Genomic DNA, 16,592 nt, shown 5'->3' on the forward strand with positions numbered 1-16,592 from the left:
GCCATCCTATAAGGCCTCATCTCTTGCTATTGGTTAGGATTTCTGATAACTGTACACAGAGTTCTGAAGAAGAAAAACCTATTGAAGATTTTCTCAAGCTATGGACAAATCCAGCTCAAAAGACCAATTTAAAAAAATTCACGTATCAAGTGAAGTGTCTTCATTAGGGTCTAAGGCCTCAAAGAAAATACCAGTCCAGGGAAATTCTGAAGGTCTGTGGCTGACCTTTCTTTGGTTTTAATCACTGAAACTCCCGACAGCTTAATAAGTTGAAGGTGCTGGATCACAGTCTAACTTAATAAGGCCCACAGCAGAGCCTTGGTCACCTCTGATTGCTCCCATAAGTCTTAGCACATCTGGTACTCTGTCCTTGGGTGAGAAATGTTTTCCATAACTTTCCTCATACTCACTACCCTGCATATAAATTGTTTTTATTAAACCACAAATGATACAGCACTGTATATTTGTGTGAGCTTTTGCAGTTTTCAGCCTTCATCCTACCGAGAGAGATGGTTGTTTTCTCCAAAATAGAATTAAACACGGTTTATCACAAGAATCTTCTTTGCTTTCCCCCCTCCCACTACTTGTTTTGCTGTGAATCACATGGGTCAGCCTAACCTTCAGCTATGACACAAGATTAAAGAACTAAAGAATGCAACAAGTCTGGTAGGGATGATCTGCAATGTATCGTACTTGTTCTTTTAAAATATATATAAAGGAACTAGGTAAGGAAATGGGCAGGAAGAGCATAGCATTTTAAAAAAACAAGCAAAAACTAAGTATGACCAATGGAAGTGGTATTTTTTGTGTATGTGACTACTGTATGTATAGAGGTAGATGTTAACATACACACAGATAGAGTGGTTGCTAATTAAAAGTCCACATTTCAGAATGTTTACCCCATATTGTTTTTTTAAGATTTTTTTTCTCCTATTCTCAATGTAGGAGAAACTGCAGTACCTCAGAAACTATTGTTTTGTAAGCAGTGACATTTTAATAGCAGCAACTTTATGATTGTGTGTGTGTGTGTGTGTGTGTGTGTGTGCACATACATCTATGTCTCTGTGTACAATGCATATTTATAATATATATGTATTGATAAATGTGGTAAGTGTGTATATGTATAGATAGGTAATTTGTGACAATAGGATAACAAACATTTTTGAGAAAAATAAAAAAGTCTCAGCCAACTCCAATGATTCTAAAAAATTTAATTGAATCCAATCTCCCAGGATTTTTTCTTGTTATTTTTGTATTTTCTATTTTATTCTGATCTATATAGGTTCTTATACTGCACTTATTACCAAGGTAACTAAGCACCTTCCATTAATGCATTAAGCAACGTGACTATCATCTTATTATGGGTTCTGTTCTCTCTCGTCCTCTGTCCAGGGATGAACCTGTGTGTGTGTGTGTGTTAGGTTTAAGTTTCAGATGGTGGTGTTTTTTAAATGTATGTTCTGCTCTGTGTTTATGTCAAAGAAGGCGAGGTCAAGGAGGTGCGCCTTGCATTTGGAGCAGAAGATGGTGAGGTTTGTGATGGTACCTAATTCCTGTTGGACCTGCACCTGAGAAAGCTTTGTCTTCTTCACAGGCAAGCTTTACCAGTTGTCTTGTGGGTTTCCGTACTGGCAAGCAAAAAGCGTATCCACTTGGAGGAATGGTCATTTAATAACATTTTCTAACGCAGTGAATTTAAATTCTTTATTCCAGCTGTGTGCTACAACACTAGCCTTCACCAACTGGATGTGAAATAATAGTCTTGGAGGTGTGTGGGTCTAATTAGATCAATTATAAGGAAGCCTGGGGCAGCTGAATAGCTTTTGCAAGGACTGTTCCAAACTCCACACTTTTACTTTGCAGTTCATATTGCTTCTGAGAGGCTAGAACTCCTTAACAAGTTGATGGCACAAATCATGGACAAATTATTTATCTGAGACTGGTCAAAAAAAGTTTCATGAATTAAATATAGAGATCATGAAATCATGTATCTGTGAACAGTTTAGTTGTAAAGAAAGGCATAAATTATTCACAGTGGCCAATTCAACCAGCGGGGTTGTATGTGTTGTTATCTATTGTTTGAATTACAATAACACCTAGAATTCTCAATAAGGACCAGACCCAAATGGTGCTACGTCATATTCAAACACTGCATAAAAGGACACTCTCTGTCCCAAAAAGTTTGAAGAGCCTTTGTGTAAACTGAGGTTGATACCAGAGACGTCTGCTAATTGAGGCCTAAATGCTGCAAGAATTTAGGCACACTCTTAACTTTAAATACGGAAAATAGCGCCATTGACTTAAATGGGACTATTCAGAGGGTAAAATCCTGGTTCCATTTAAGTCAGTGGCAAAACTTCAATTGATATCAGTAGGGTCAGGATTCCAACCACAGTATGTAATGTTAAATATGTGCATAAGTCTTAGCAGTATCAGCCCATCCTTCTTGCTCCAGGCCACAGCCCAGAATGTCCTCTATGCTAGGGTTTGCAAAGGGCTCCTCGGAGGGCACCCTGTCTTCTTCGGTGCTTGTGCTGAGGGAATCCTCCCATCGTCACATCCAGGGCTTTCAGGGCCCCTTTATGCCACTTCAGCTCTTTTAGGTGGCCAAAAGGGGCCAGAGAAGGGATAAAGATATCACCTGGGAATTTTGCTCTTCTGAGAACAAGTTTTTGAACTTCATCCTGGTTTGCTGTTCCCTGACCTACTCCCCTAAACTGGCCATTTGATGCTCAGCCACCACTACCCCCAACAATTGCTTAAGCAGGATCCTCTTTCTTTCGTGTACACTGCAATCTTTTCTTTTTTGTAACAGGCTGCATTTAGCGGGAAGGGTAACAGACAGTTATTATCAGACTGAGAAAAGCATTCCACTGGTTTCAAGGTCTCAGAGATCTTTTTGCTGGGTCCAGGCATAAGACAATTACAGGTAAACCCTGCTTTGGCTGACACAGCAGTTCTTACAAGGAAAAATAATCCCATCCTTTTGTGATATTGGACATTATTCTGCCTGATATAAACCTTCTATGAGATTTTCTTCTTCCCAGTTCAATGTTACTAATAACCTCGACATTATCATTTTCCATATAGGTTTTTTTCTTTACTCTAAAACATGATCAAGCTGAAAGCCCAATAAATAAAATTAAAAATTATAAACTAAACAATGAAGTTATCTTCCAAACAGGTTATTCTCAGACCTGCTTTTCAATTTTATTAATGCCTGTCACCAGCAGAAAATTCAAATCTCCTCCAGAGAAAAGCGTTTGAATTTTATATCAACAATAAAAGTGTTTAATATCAACAGCAACAAATGACTCAGTTTGGTTTGACTGAATATTTTCCTGTGCCAGTATCGCAGAAGTGGCATAACAGCCTTGTACCCTTGTGTCTTATTCAGCAACAGATTCATAGGGATGAAAAAGGATAGGATGTTTTTTGTGGTTAAGGTGGTAGATTAGAACTCAGAAATCATGGGTTCAATTCCTCACACTTCTTGTATGACTTTGGACAACTCATTTAATTTCCTGGGCCTAGATCCTCAATGGGAGTTAGGTGCCTTTGGAGTTTGAGGTTCTGGTCCTTTGTTCTTTAATATCTGTTCTGTAAAATGGGGATAATACTTCCTTTCTGCCACTTTTTCTGTCTTGTTTACTTAGGGCTTGTCTAAATAGTGAGTTAATGCACATTATGGGGGTATGATTTCTAAAGCACACTAACATGCTGCTCGTTAATTCTTCCATGTAGACCCTGCTAGTGTGCACTGAAAGTTCCCTAGAGTGCACTTTAAAACACTGTTGTTGTGACCCTTTAATGCACACCAGCAGGGTCTATATAGATCAGTTAACGGGCAGCTTGTTAGTGCACTTTAGAAATGTCACCCTCATAATGTGCATTACCCCAATATGTAGCAAGACCACTGATGTCAATTCCTTGGAGCAGGGACTGTTTCATACACTGTACACCACCTAGTACACTTTAAGGGTATGTCTACGCGGCAACTAGACACCCATGGCTGGCCCGTGCCAGCTGATTTGGAGTCGCAGGGCTTGTTTCATTGCTGTGTAGACTTCTGGGCTCAGCCCAAGCCTGGAAGTCTACACAGCAATGAAACATCCCTACAGCCTGAACCGAAGTTGGTTGGCACGGGCCAGCCATGGGTGTCTAGTTGCTGTGAGGACATACCGTAAGCACTCCTGACTACAAATAGTAGCAGTAATAAAAATAACTGGTTCTGCTAAAATGAAAACCAATCTGAACCTCTACCTAATATGATTTGAAAATGTTTTAATAATTTTTATTTAATTAATTTCCTTTTCACTTGTACCCACTTATAGCTTGTTGGTTTTGGCCAGGACGGGAAGCAAAATTGCCAAAATAGCATAGGAAAGGCCATCATCATGATATTTTAAAACCATCCAGAAGTACCTGAAATCTCACAAATATCTGGCCTCACATGATTTCCACCTCAATTGTGCAGAATTGTAGATATGAAATTAAGCATTAACGCTTATGGGTGCTTACCCAGTCCAAACCTCTTGAGGGTCATCCATCAGGATAAATTAACCAGATCACCAATGCCTTTTTTTTTAAAAAAAGGATTTTATTCTGATGATGATAATTGTTTATGTGGCACTAAACCATAGGGAAGACTTGGAAGCAGCAGAGAGCTCATGCTAATCACCTCTCTGGATTCTGTATACTGCACTGTTTAATCCAGCAAAACCTTTAACTCGTATCCTCCCCCTTCTTTCCCATATTAGCAGCTGCACGCTGAATGTGTTTTAGTCAGGGGAGTTAGGCTGGAGGATCTCCTCTGTGCAGCTGCAGATATAAGGTGGGTTTTAGTGGCTGGACTACAAAGCTGGGGGTAGGGGAAGCTGTTTAAAAAAATATCACCTGGCTTCTTGCCAGGTGAGAACTTTCCTCCTTTTGTTGGAAGGTTCAAGGTTCTTTTTCTTTTTGTTCTTCTGGGTTTAATAAAACCGTTTGTACCCCTTACACTCCCTCTCCCCCAGATGGTCTACATGGCTGCTGATTGAGGTCAGCTGCAAGAGACATAATGTCCTGAGTACAATATAACAGCCTTGATTCTGGTGTTAAGGTTACAGCACTCAGGAGGCTCAAGACATTATTGTTCTTGTGGCTGACTGACCTCAGCCGTGAGAGCCCACCTAGTGAAGGCATTAGAGAAATTCCTTGCCCGTGCTTTGAGAGCTGAAGCAGTTTTGCTTTTAGGAGGGAGGGTCTACCTTGGTAGCCAGGATGTTGCTGTTAAACATGAGAAGCCTAACTGACCTTCAGTGTTTATCAGGGGTTTTACAAATGTTGGCCCCATAGTCATGTGGAGGCTTGAAGGTGCAATGGATCTTCTGTGGCCAAGCAGCCATGCTCTGGAATTATTACTGTCTGGGGCCCATCGGTAGGTGAAGTGGACCAGAAACGTTAGAGAAACTTAAACAGCTGATTTTCCCCCCAAAGCAATCAGTTTGGCTTTGAATACAGTTATTGAGTCCTAGCCTGTTGTTGATACTGCTCTCGCATTTCCCTTTATTTTTGCTCTCAAAATGGGGACATTTTGCAAATCTAATTAACCATTCACAAATCCTTTGTGCACTATTATTGATTGAGAGCTAGATTGGGAAACAAAAATCCTATCCTCCCTTGTGTGGCTTCATTGGACATGATCCCAAATGCACAGCAATAAGTGGGACCTGACCTGCACTCTCACTGCTCTCCTTCCCACACACTTTGGCAACAATCTGAAGCAGTTGGGCTGGACAGGACTTGGTAGATGCAGTGATGGAAGAGAACGCCACCTCAGCCAAGGTCTTAGGGCGCTAATATTCAATCTTACACAGCTTGACATCATCAAACTGAGTTGAGAAAAGCCACTACATCATGTAAAGTCGTTGATGTTGTGTTGTGATGTTTTCTGCATATCATTGTGGTTGTTAAAAGAAAAGGAGTGCCACAAGTACTCCTTTTCTTTTTGCGAATACAGACTAACATGGCTGCTACTCTGAAACCTGTCATTGTGGTTGTTGGAGATTGTACCAGCTTCTGCTGGTGAGAGAGACAAGCTTCTGATTTGGCAATACGTATCTTCCTAAACTCGAAAGCTTGTCTCTCTCACTGTCACAGTGTAGCTGGTCTCTGTGGATAGACTGAAGCCAGTGCCCTTGGACTGGAGCAGGTGAGCCTAAAGAGAGCTGGGCTATACCTGGGTCTTCTAGGAGACAGCTGGAGGGAGGACAGACTGAGACTCGCTGAGCCCTAGGGAGCAACACTACACAGGAGTGGAGCTAACTTCTGTGGTGGGTCCCTGGAGCAAGGGGGCCAGGGGCTTAACGAAGCAACCCTCTGGCTGCAGCCCCAAGAGGGGAGCAGAGCTGATGGAGGTGGGGAAGCTGCCAGCAGCTGGAGTGCGAACAATGGGAGGGGTGGCCCTGAAGCCTGGGGACCAGGTATTGAGTTAAGACTGTGTTTCTGTGTTCTGTTTGTTTCTTAACCTTTGTTACAAAGGAATAAACCGCCTTGACTAAGCTTGGGCAGAGCAGTGCATGTCCGGAGCTGGGGAGCAGCAGTGGCCCCCAGTGATGCTCACCAACAGAAGCTGGTCTAAAAAAAGATGTTACCTCATCCACCTTGTGTCTCTAATATCCTGGGACTAACACAGCTACAACAACACCGCATACCATTATGTGGTTGGAACACATCATCACATTATTTAGTCAACACTGTGGCACGAACATTCCAACACAAGATCACAACTTTAAGCCATGATTATTTTGTGTGTCTGTGTTCAATACCCTTTTTCCTGTCTGGCTTCTCCCACATTTACGGGGTGTAGGGGTTTTTTTTTCACTCTCACCACACTCCTGGCTATTAGAAGGGAAGGTAGAGCTTTCCCTCTTTCCACCCTCCAGCCCTCTGCAATTGCAGGGTGAGAGAGGAATTCTCTCTTTGCCTTCCCTCCATCCTTCTGACAGCTTGAAAGCAGAGAGAGGGGTTCCCATTTCTCAGTATACTGTCATTGTTCCCTGTGCAGCCTCTCATGTTTTGAGCAGCATGTGAATGCTCTTGTGATTTGTGCAATGCCTGATGCCAGCTGAAAAGGAGAGGCACTCCAACCAAAGCAGCAGCCTCTGAGACCTGCATGAGGTACCCCAAAGAACTGTGTGTGTCAGTACCACCAATTTACCATATTGAACGGCAACCAGCAAATCATCACAATTCTTTTTCTGGATGATGCATATTCTGGTTAACAGGGTTGTAATATGATCACATATGAGAAATGAAACTAGCAATGCCAGAGTTGTTAACTCATGCATCTCACAGGACCCTTGTATGGATTTTATGTTGCTTGTTGCTAATGATTACTCTCTCAGATCTTTCTTGTATGCAGCAGCTGCTTCCTTTTGTGCCTGTAAGTGCAGGAAGATGTGTGTATTGCCAAATCAAAAGTATCCACATTATTGAAAAGCACCTTTCAGTTTACGTGTAATTAGAGGGCTAGCCTAGTCCCCTTGTTAACATTCTTCATTGTTAGGATAGTAAAGTTATGAAATGTTTTCAAGTAGGAACTGCAGATTTAAATGTTTTATAAAGCCTATGATTTAATTGAAGTATTAACCTTGGACTAGTTGGACTAGTTCAGTGGTTTTCTCTCCTGGTTCCAGTATGCCAGGAAATCCAACACATGATAAATATACATTCCTCTGAGGTCATTATTGCTCAGATGCTGATCTGCCTGCTGCTTGGCTGATGACTCCAGATATATCAAATCCTGATATTTAAAAAGCAATGCTGCTGATTTAAAAGAGATCCTTTTGACATAGTTTTTAGGATTCAGGGTCCTTGGAAATTCAGACTATTAAATAGTATATCCTAGATCAGCTTCATCTGATGGTTTGTACTGTATACTGTGGGGGACCAAGAATTGCATTTAGTAGTGTGCAATGTTTTGGTCCAAATTTGGCACTTTTTCATTAAAAATCATTACAAGGAATATTGGCACCAATTTGAATTTCTTCCTGAGTATGTGTGGAATAACCATCAGAAACCCCTCAAGATTTTCAGCTGGGATTTTCAAAGGAACCGAAGGCACTTAACTCCAATAGGCTCCTTTGAAAATTCCAGCGTTCATCCTCATGATGATTCGAGTGCAAGCGTGTAGCATTTCTGTATCTGCCAACTCACACGTGTATGTCTTGTAAGAAAAGATAAAGTTACTGGACTTTTCTGCTGCCCCTGTTGGGTGTATCCTAAAGAGAACATGAGACTTCCAAAAGGATTTTGTTCTGAGCATCCTTCCTGCAGACATTCACTTTTCAGGAAAGGAATTGGCTGTAGCTGCCTTCTATATAGACCTCCACAAGGCCTGAGTAAGTCAATATTATTTTATTAATGTGTGTATTTGTAATTGCTTTGGGGGGATACTATTCTCCCCGGAACACTTTGCCACTCAATAATCTATGCTCTCATTAAATGTTGTCATATACTTTTAGTATTTACGGAAAGTACTGACATAATCATTCAGGGCCATTTTGTGCAAGGAGCTACAGATAAGAGGGATGCTGGGCTGTGAACAGAGGCAGAAAAGATAATTAAACTAAGAGAGGGAATATACTCACTCATGATAACTGATGTTGTTGTAAGGTTCCCATTGGGTTTGTATCCTAATGCAAACCAATGGAGTTCTCATCTCTCTCCCACTAGAGTCATTTAGTTGTTCTCTTTCCCTCTCATTCACCATGTGATTGTTGTCCTCCACCACTGTCCCTGGGTGACCTTCCTCTTCTTCTCTCTTGACCCCAAACCCAAAGAACCCTTGATTCACACACATTCCCTTCACAAAGACTATTCCTGATTCGCACCACTAATCAGATCCCATAGACCCTACTACTATCTTTTTTTTCTTTCCTTCATTGACAGCATTTTCCTTCTGTAATTTAGGATGGGGGCTCAGCAGGTCTAAATCCTTCTGTCTTGTACCTCCAGAAGGGGACTAATAATTTGTGATGCATGTGCTGGAGTGCCCGTAGAGTGCTGAGCCTGCCTGCTAAGAAGCTCCAGAGCACCTATTTCCTACTCTGTGGCTCGTTGACTGAGGTAAACAGTGCACTCTGTGGCCCAACGTATCAACAATTTTGCACTGAGTTGTCCAGTGGAGCCAAGAAGAAAGGCTACCAGACATGTTGGATTCCCATAATATAGTAGCTATAGTAGCACAAAAATTGGAATATCAATATGCGCTTCTTTACAGAGCCCTAATATGTTTTGCATTTAAAGGAGTTTAGATAATGGGCTCTTTGAACTTCATGTTGGGAGAGGAGCAGAAGATGTCTACATTGGGTTTTATTTAACTGGGTTTCACAAAGCAGAGGGGGAAAACAGCTTCCCATTAAATTATGGGCAAATCAATGGCTTAGAACCCAAAGAACCCTATGCTAAACTGAACTGTGGTTTGGTTTTGGTACCAAAATAGGTAAAAAGAGAACTACCTGCAAAGAGTGACTCCCCTACTACCAACTCCCATGCACATTGGGACCATATGGAGATTAGCAACATAGGTTCTGATATTTGGTAGACAGTCCTAACTCTGTGTGGTAGGACTTCTTGGACATGGAGCCTTCATCATTTGCTTATATGGCTGTTTTTTCTTTTCTAAACAAGAGTGTGCACTGTAAACAAACTGACAAAACTGGGGTTGGATTTTGTGTGACTGTGTTTGTATATGTAGCTGTAGCTTAAATTTCATAGGGGGCCAAGGAAAGTAAAACAGGTTTACATAATCATCACAAGGGAGGATAACAGTCCAATATTACATCTATACTAGAATTAAACACACTTCTAGCAAGTGCAAACGTATCGTTCATATTTGTATTGTCTTCTGTGTCCCATGTTTCATGACTTTGATATTTAGCTCGTGAATGACAAGGTTTTTCATGTCATGAGGTCTGTAGCAGAGGGATTTGTTTGGTCAGTAGGCCTGGTGGTTTGGGCCTCTGACCTCAGTCTCTATTTCAGTTCATTATGTCTTTTGCTCTCTGGATGAGGTCCCTGCTAGACTGGCTTCTTAGCTTGTAATCCCTTGCCCTGCCATTTTTGGGGCCAGGAGCTGTGGCTCTGGGGTGGGTATGGGGACTTAGGCCCTCCTGTTTTACAGGTCCCAGCCCAGGGCCCTGAAAGTGTAATGTTGTGGGATGGCCTGGGTTCAGCCCCTGCTCACATTCCCCTGGGCCGCTTCCTACCACACTCTGTGTCTCAGTTTGGGACGTGGCCACAACTGAATTACAGTCCTTGACTCAAACCCCACAGTCTAGGGCTGATGCCTGTAACCGTTGGGTGCCCTTGCCCCAGATTCTACCTTTCCTTAGGGTAGTGTCATGGGGGGCAGGGCTCACAACGAGACTCCTTCAGTAAAAGTTTCTTCTGCTGCTGCTACAGAGTGGCCTTCCTCCACAAAATGGCTTCTCTGTTTTCTCTCCCCACCACTCTCCAGGACTTATACTGGTCTTTTTCCCAGGAGCGTGCTGAGTAGTGACCAAGGGACAGGGCCTTCCGGGCCTTGAACTTGTCCAGCCCTTATTTTGCCTTGACCTTAGGGTGGGGTCTATATATCACATCACAGGGCTGTCTCTCAGTTACACAAGTGTAATTCCATTGACTCCCTGATTAACACTGGTTTAAGTGAGAGGAGAAATAGGCTGCTTCTATTTAACGTGAGGAGTCATTTTGAAATAGGGCATTCTAAGAGCATGATGAAGAAGGAGACATGAAACTGGGAAGAGGAAAGAAGGATGGAGAGAAAAGAGAGGACACAAAGGAAGGGGTGAGAGGAGGAAATTGTAAACAAAAATATTGTGCAATAGACAGTGGAAAAAATAGACAACTTTTTAAAAATTAAGGCTATTACAGCATCTTGGATTTGTGGTGAAATCACAGTCCACTTGTACCTTGTTCATGTAATTTATGATGTCATCATTAAACCCCTTGGTGGCATTATATCCATGTAATTCACAGTTGCATGGCATTCTTTTCTATATACTGTACAATAACTCAATGTGTAGCTATTGGTTACAGAGACACACTCACACACAAATGTGTCTAGATATGTGTGTTCTGAGTCTGTAGTCTGCAAAGAAACCAAGCATTTTAGATGTGGTCAGTTGTGTGAGTAAAAGATAAAAACCCAGAGTTGGAAGAGACAGGAGCTGAGAATCAAACTTCCGTATGCTATTCGTTAAGTACCAGCTTTGTCCTGAAGCATTATCTAGCAGCAAGATGCATGATACAGAAAACATACTGTCCATAACTATTTTTAATGGTATAATTATGTAAGTATTGAAGGACTAAATACTTGTAGGGTTAGCCAGGAGTCATCCTTGATGGGAAATATGTGCGATCACACAGAGATTAAGGAGGAAATATATTCAATTCATCCAAATATTGCAATAATAGGATTAGAAAATAATAGGATTATAAACACTAAACCTTTGGGGATAATTTCTACTGTTGAGGAGATCTGTAGCTGGATCTCTCGATTGTCTGCCGATCTCTGCATGCAAGCAGGATTGTAGGAATCATTTGGAATCCTTCCTGACTTTCAACATCGATCTCAGTGTGTCAGCATCCATTTCAGAGGGTTTTCTGGAATGGTCATACAACTCAAACACATAGTTAGTGTTTATCCAACAGGTCACTACCATATCTGAGTGTGTGTGTTTTGTTGTTGCTGCCACACACAGAACGAATGAGTTAGAAAATAATTTGTAATTAAAGAGAATAGGTAAAAGCTATTACTAACATCTCTGTGCACAAAGACCAAGGACATTCTGATAAGAATGGCCATACTGGGTCAGACCAAAGGTCCATATAGCCCAGCATCCTGTCTTCTGACAGTGACCAATGCCAGGGACTTCAGAAGGGATGAACAGAACAGGTAATCAATGAGTGATCCATCCCCTGTTGCCCATTCCCAGCTTCTGGAAAACAAAGGCTAGGGACACCATCCCTGCCCATCTTGGCTAATAGCCATTGATGGACCTATCCTCCATGAAATTATCTAGTTCTTTTTTTGAACCTTATTATAGTATTGGCCTTCACAACATCCTCTGGCAAAGAGTTCCACAGGTTGACTGTGTATGGTGTGAAGAAATACATTCTTTTCTTTGCTTAAACCTGCTGCCTATTAATTAGGTGACCCCTTGTTCTTGTGTTATGAGAAGGAGTAAATAACACTTCCTTATTTACTTTCTTCAGACCAGTCATGATTTTTACAGATCTCTATCATATCCCGCTGTAGTCGTCTCTTTTCCAAGCTGACAATACAAACAATTATTTCACGGTAATTATTAGCTATCCTTTATTAGCTAATCAGACAATGGATGTGATTCTCCACTACCTTGCACCTTATGTAGTCATTGACATTTCATATTCATAGATTAGAGGGCCAAAGGGGACCATTGGGATCATCTAGTCTGAGTTTTTGTATAACACAGGCCATAGGACCTCCCTGAATTGTTTCCTGTTTGAACAGTAACATATTTTTAGAAAAACATCCAATCTGGATTTTAAAATGGCCAGTGATGCAGAACCCACCATGCCCCTTAGTAACTTGTTGGCCAATGGTTAATTACTCTGACTGATAATAATGTGCATGCTATTTCATCTGAGTTTGTCTAGCTACAACTTCCAGACATTGTGCAAAGTGAGGGCAAAACTCTACTTTTCAAAAATGGTAGTGTGTTACATCCACTATGCACAAGGGTAAATAACTAGTTGCAAGGCAGTCGAGAATTGGGTCTAGTGTTTTTCAAAAAAAGACAAAGATTATATCATTTCTGTCCAGGACCACTGTCACTAGTGAAAAGATTCCCTGTGCTGGCAGATTCCTAAACAGGGGGCACAAAAGGAGCATAGTGCGGGCTAGGATCTGATCCTTGGTATTGAATTTCAGTGTGCATCAATTTGCCATACTTAGACATTTACACCTGTTTTGGACCAATTTCACACAGAAGTATAGCTTACACCATTTCAAATCTCTGTTGAATCTGCCCCATGGACTTCACTCACTTATTCCGGGCTGTATTTGAGAACTTCCACTTGAACTGGGATGCTGACATTATGTTATTATATGTGTGAAGATGTCCATCTATATCTTTAGTGGTGAGCAACCGACTTTCCATCAGTCATTCCTCCTAACATGGAGAAAAAGTACATATGAACTGGCACTTATTTAAATTAGTGTCAGGACAGAAACTTTGACTTGTACTTGTACATGTTTCACACTAAAAATATCCCATTGGGGAATCAGTTGGCCAAAAGGCAGAAAAGTGCAGACACACCATTTGGATTGTGGGAGAATTTTTTGGTGTTCAGTATATGTTTATCCCCTAAAATACTTCAGCTAAGCTGCTTATCTGAAACCTTCTCCGTGCACTTTTATGGTTCAGTTTGGTCTTTAATTATGACCTGATCCTACAGTCCTCTTATATGCAAAATTCTCAATGAATTCAGTGGGATGTAAGTTGAGTTTGGAGTCTGGGATTTATTTGAGAGACGATAGGTCTCTCTAATAAATGGACTGCAATTTTTCTCAATATATTCAAGGGATTCCAGTGATTGTAAAACAGTACCTAGGTTAGTAAATGTATTGATTGTGATTTATTTGTTTTTAGTGATATAGCTGCTGCAATGCATCTTTGCAGATAGGCTTTACTTAAAATTGTTTTCTCAAGCATTTTTTCACTTCCTTTATTAGCTAATTCCTCATGGTGACCGTTAAAAGTTCCATAGTTTCTTTCAATAAGGACCTTGAAGAATAATCATTTGGAATTCCACACTGAGAAAGTTCCACCCAGCAAGCAGAAAGAGCAAAGGTGCAAGGCAACATGATGTCCACGTGTACACACTAACAGTTCCCCCACCTCCATTTTAATTTCTGCCTCTGCATGGTGCTAGTGTGGACCACGATAATGTTTTCCAAAACATATTTGGAGCTGTCAAGGTTCCTTCCCTACTCTGAACTCTAGGGCACAGATGTGGGGACCTGCATGAAAAACCCCCTAAGCTTATTTTTACCAGCTTAGGTTAAAACTTCCCCAGGGTACAAACTAGTTTACCTTTTGTCCCTGGACTTTATTGCTGCCACCACCAAGCGTCTAACAAATATAACAGGGAAAGAGCCCATTTGGAAATGTCTTTCCCCCAAAATCCCCCCAAGCCCTACACCCCCTTTCCTGGGGAAGGCTTGATAAAAATCCTCACCAATTTGCATAGGTGAACACAGACCCAAACCCTTGGATCTTAAGAACAATGAAAAAAGCAATCAGGTTCTTAAAAGAAGAATTTTAATGAAAGAAAAAGTAAAAGAATCACCTCTGTAAAATCAGGATGGTAAATACCTTACAGGGTAATCAGATTCAAAACATAGATAATCCCTCTAGGCTAACCCTTAAGTTACAAAAAGACACAAAAACAGGAATATACATTCCATTCAGCACAACTTATTTTATCAGCCATTTGAACAAAACAGAATCTAATGCATCTCTATCTAGATTGTTTACTGACTTTTTACAGGAGTTCTGACCTGCATTCCTGCTCTGGTCCTGGCAAAAGCAACACAGACAGAGAGAACCCTTTGTTTCCCCCCACCCCCCTCCAGCTTTGAAAGTATCTTGTCTCCTCATTGGTCATTTTGGTCAGGTGCCAGCAAGGTTGTCTTAGCTTCTTAACCCTTTACAGGTGAAAGGGTTTTTCCTCTGGCCAGGAGGGATTTAAAGGTGTTTTCCCTTCCCTTTATATTTATGACAGGAGCCAGGCCCAAATGCAGAAAAGCGAAAGACAAAGCTCACTGAATTTATGAAATTGTGCATTTTAGTGCAAGTGATGGAAACTTCAGAAAATACCAAGTGCTTATCTAAAAATATTGTATTGTTACACTCAAATCTTCATTACAAGTCACACCTTGTTGGGCAGAAACTGATCCTATATGTGGTAACATGCAGACAAACATGGGGCAAGGTTGGGCCCAGCCTTGTACAGGTCTTGCAAGGGAGAGAAGGTGCATAGTGCCGCCGCACCACCAAGTGTGCAGGGCCCAGGAACAGCAAAGAATGTCAGGGCTTTGCAAACTTGGCACCCGCAGCACAAATAGCTTTTCCAAAGAGGACTTGCACATAGCAGACTGACCAGTGGGAGGCAGCACACAATATGCTGTACTAGAACTGTGTGGCAGAGAGGCTATGCTCCAGGAAGCAAGTGTGCCTACTTCATGTGCAGTGCTCTTGGAGCATCTGCTGAGGGGAGAGCCTCCTCAACAGTGCACACCCTGAAGGAACTGCAGCATCTCAGGAGCAATGACTACAGTGCCAGTGGCTTTTGAAAACTGTACATTATTGCTCAGTATAACAATGGGTTGTCTACAGGTTGACATGGTTTTATGGTTTCATATTTTAAAAGAGGGTGCCAGTAAGATGAAAAAATACCAAAACTATAAAACTGGAGAGTTATCCATTCTGGTAATAGCTATACACTTGGATCTTATATCCACAGTTTGATTGTACATCAGTTTTGATGTGTCTGTTTCTTCAAAGGAAAGGATACTGATCTTGATGAATAGCTAAGAGGTAAGATCATTCTTAAAGTTGTGAGTGATTAATAATGATCCTGCATAGTTGTTGGGTTTTTTTTCTCCAGGAATGGAAATAAAATATATCATTCACATTAAGGGCAGGAGTTTGGCAGAATGATTCATAGTACATTGGAAAGCATAAGAAGCCAAAGTTAGGGACTTCCCAAAGGTGTCAAGTAAAGTTATTTATAATTTGTACATATAAATATTTAAAGAGTGTATGCATGTATGGATATTCCTTCTAAGAGATTGGTAGAAATTATTTATTTGTCCAAAATTAGAGGAAGCAAGAGCTGCTTTGCCTGGCAACCCACGTCACAGAGGATGAGTGAATAAAGTTTAAATAAACCACTGCCCTTAAATTGGAGGATCCCAAGGGCCATACAAGTAAGGACTAGCATAATAAAAAGGTTGGTATGTACTAATTCCCAATACAATATAATCTTATTAAATTATTAACTGGTTAATGCACCAAAGCTAGAAAATGCAACTACAGCAATGCTGCAAATGCTTTAAAAATGTCAATTTCCAGTGCTAAAAATAAAGGCTCTACATGGAGGAAAAAATGTTTGCATGTCAAGTCATGTTCCTTTTTTGTCCTCTTGACCAGCTGTCTGTTGTTGGGCTACAGATTATTTTCTTTATCCACAAGAGATGCTGAAAATTAGTATCCCCCATTTGTGTGATGCAGTGATTCACATCGTGATCCGCAGACCTCCCCTGCTGCCTAAGACAATAGAAATCAGGAATAGCACCTGAGCAAAGGACTTGCTCTCTGAGAATGACGTGCTGACTGCTCTTCAGCACTCCTAATGGCAGATAGCTGATGTACCATTAACAATGGCAGAAGACGACTCTCTGCATTTCTTCTCAGGTGGAGAAGATAAACAGTAGCAGTGATAAATGGAGACAGTAGTGATGGCCATGCTTAAGTGTCTTAGGGTGGGTTCCTCAA

The sequence above is a fragment of the Chelonia mydas genome, chromosome 5, assembly GCF_015237465.2.
Source record: "Chelonia mydas isolate rCheMyd1 chromosome 5, rCheMyd1.pri.v2, whole genome shotgun sequence".
In the NCBI taxonomy this organism is placed as follows: domain Eukaryota; kingdom Metazoa; phylum Chordata; order Testudines; family Cheloniidae; genus Chelonia; species Chelonia mydas.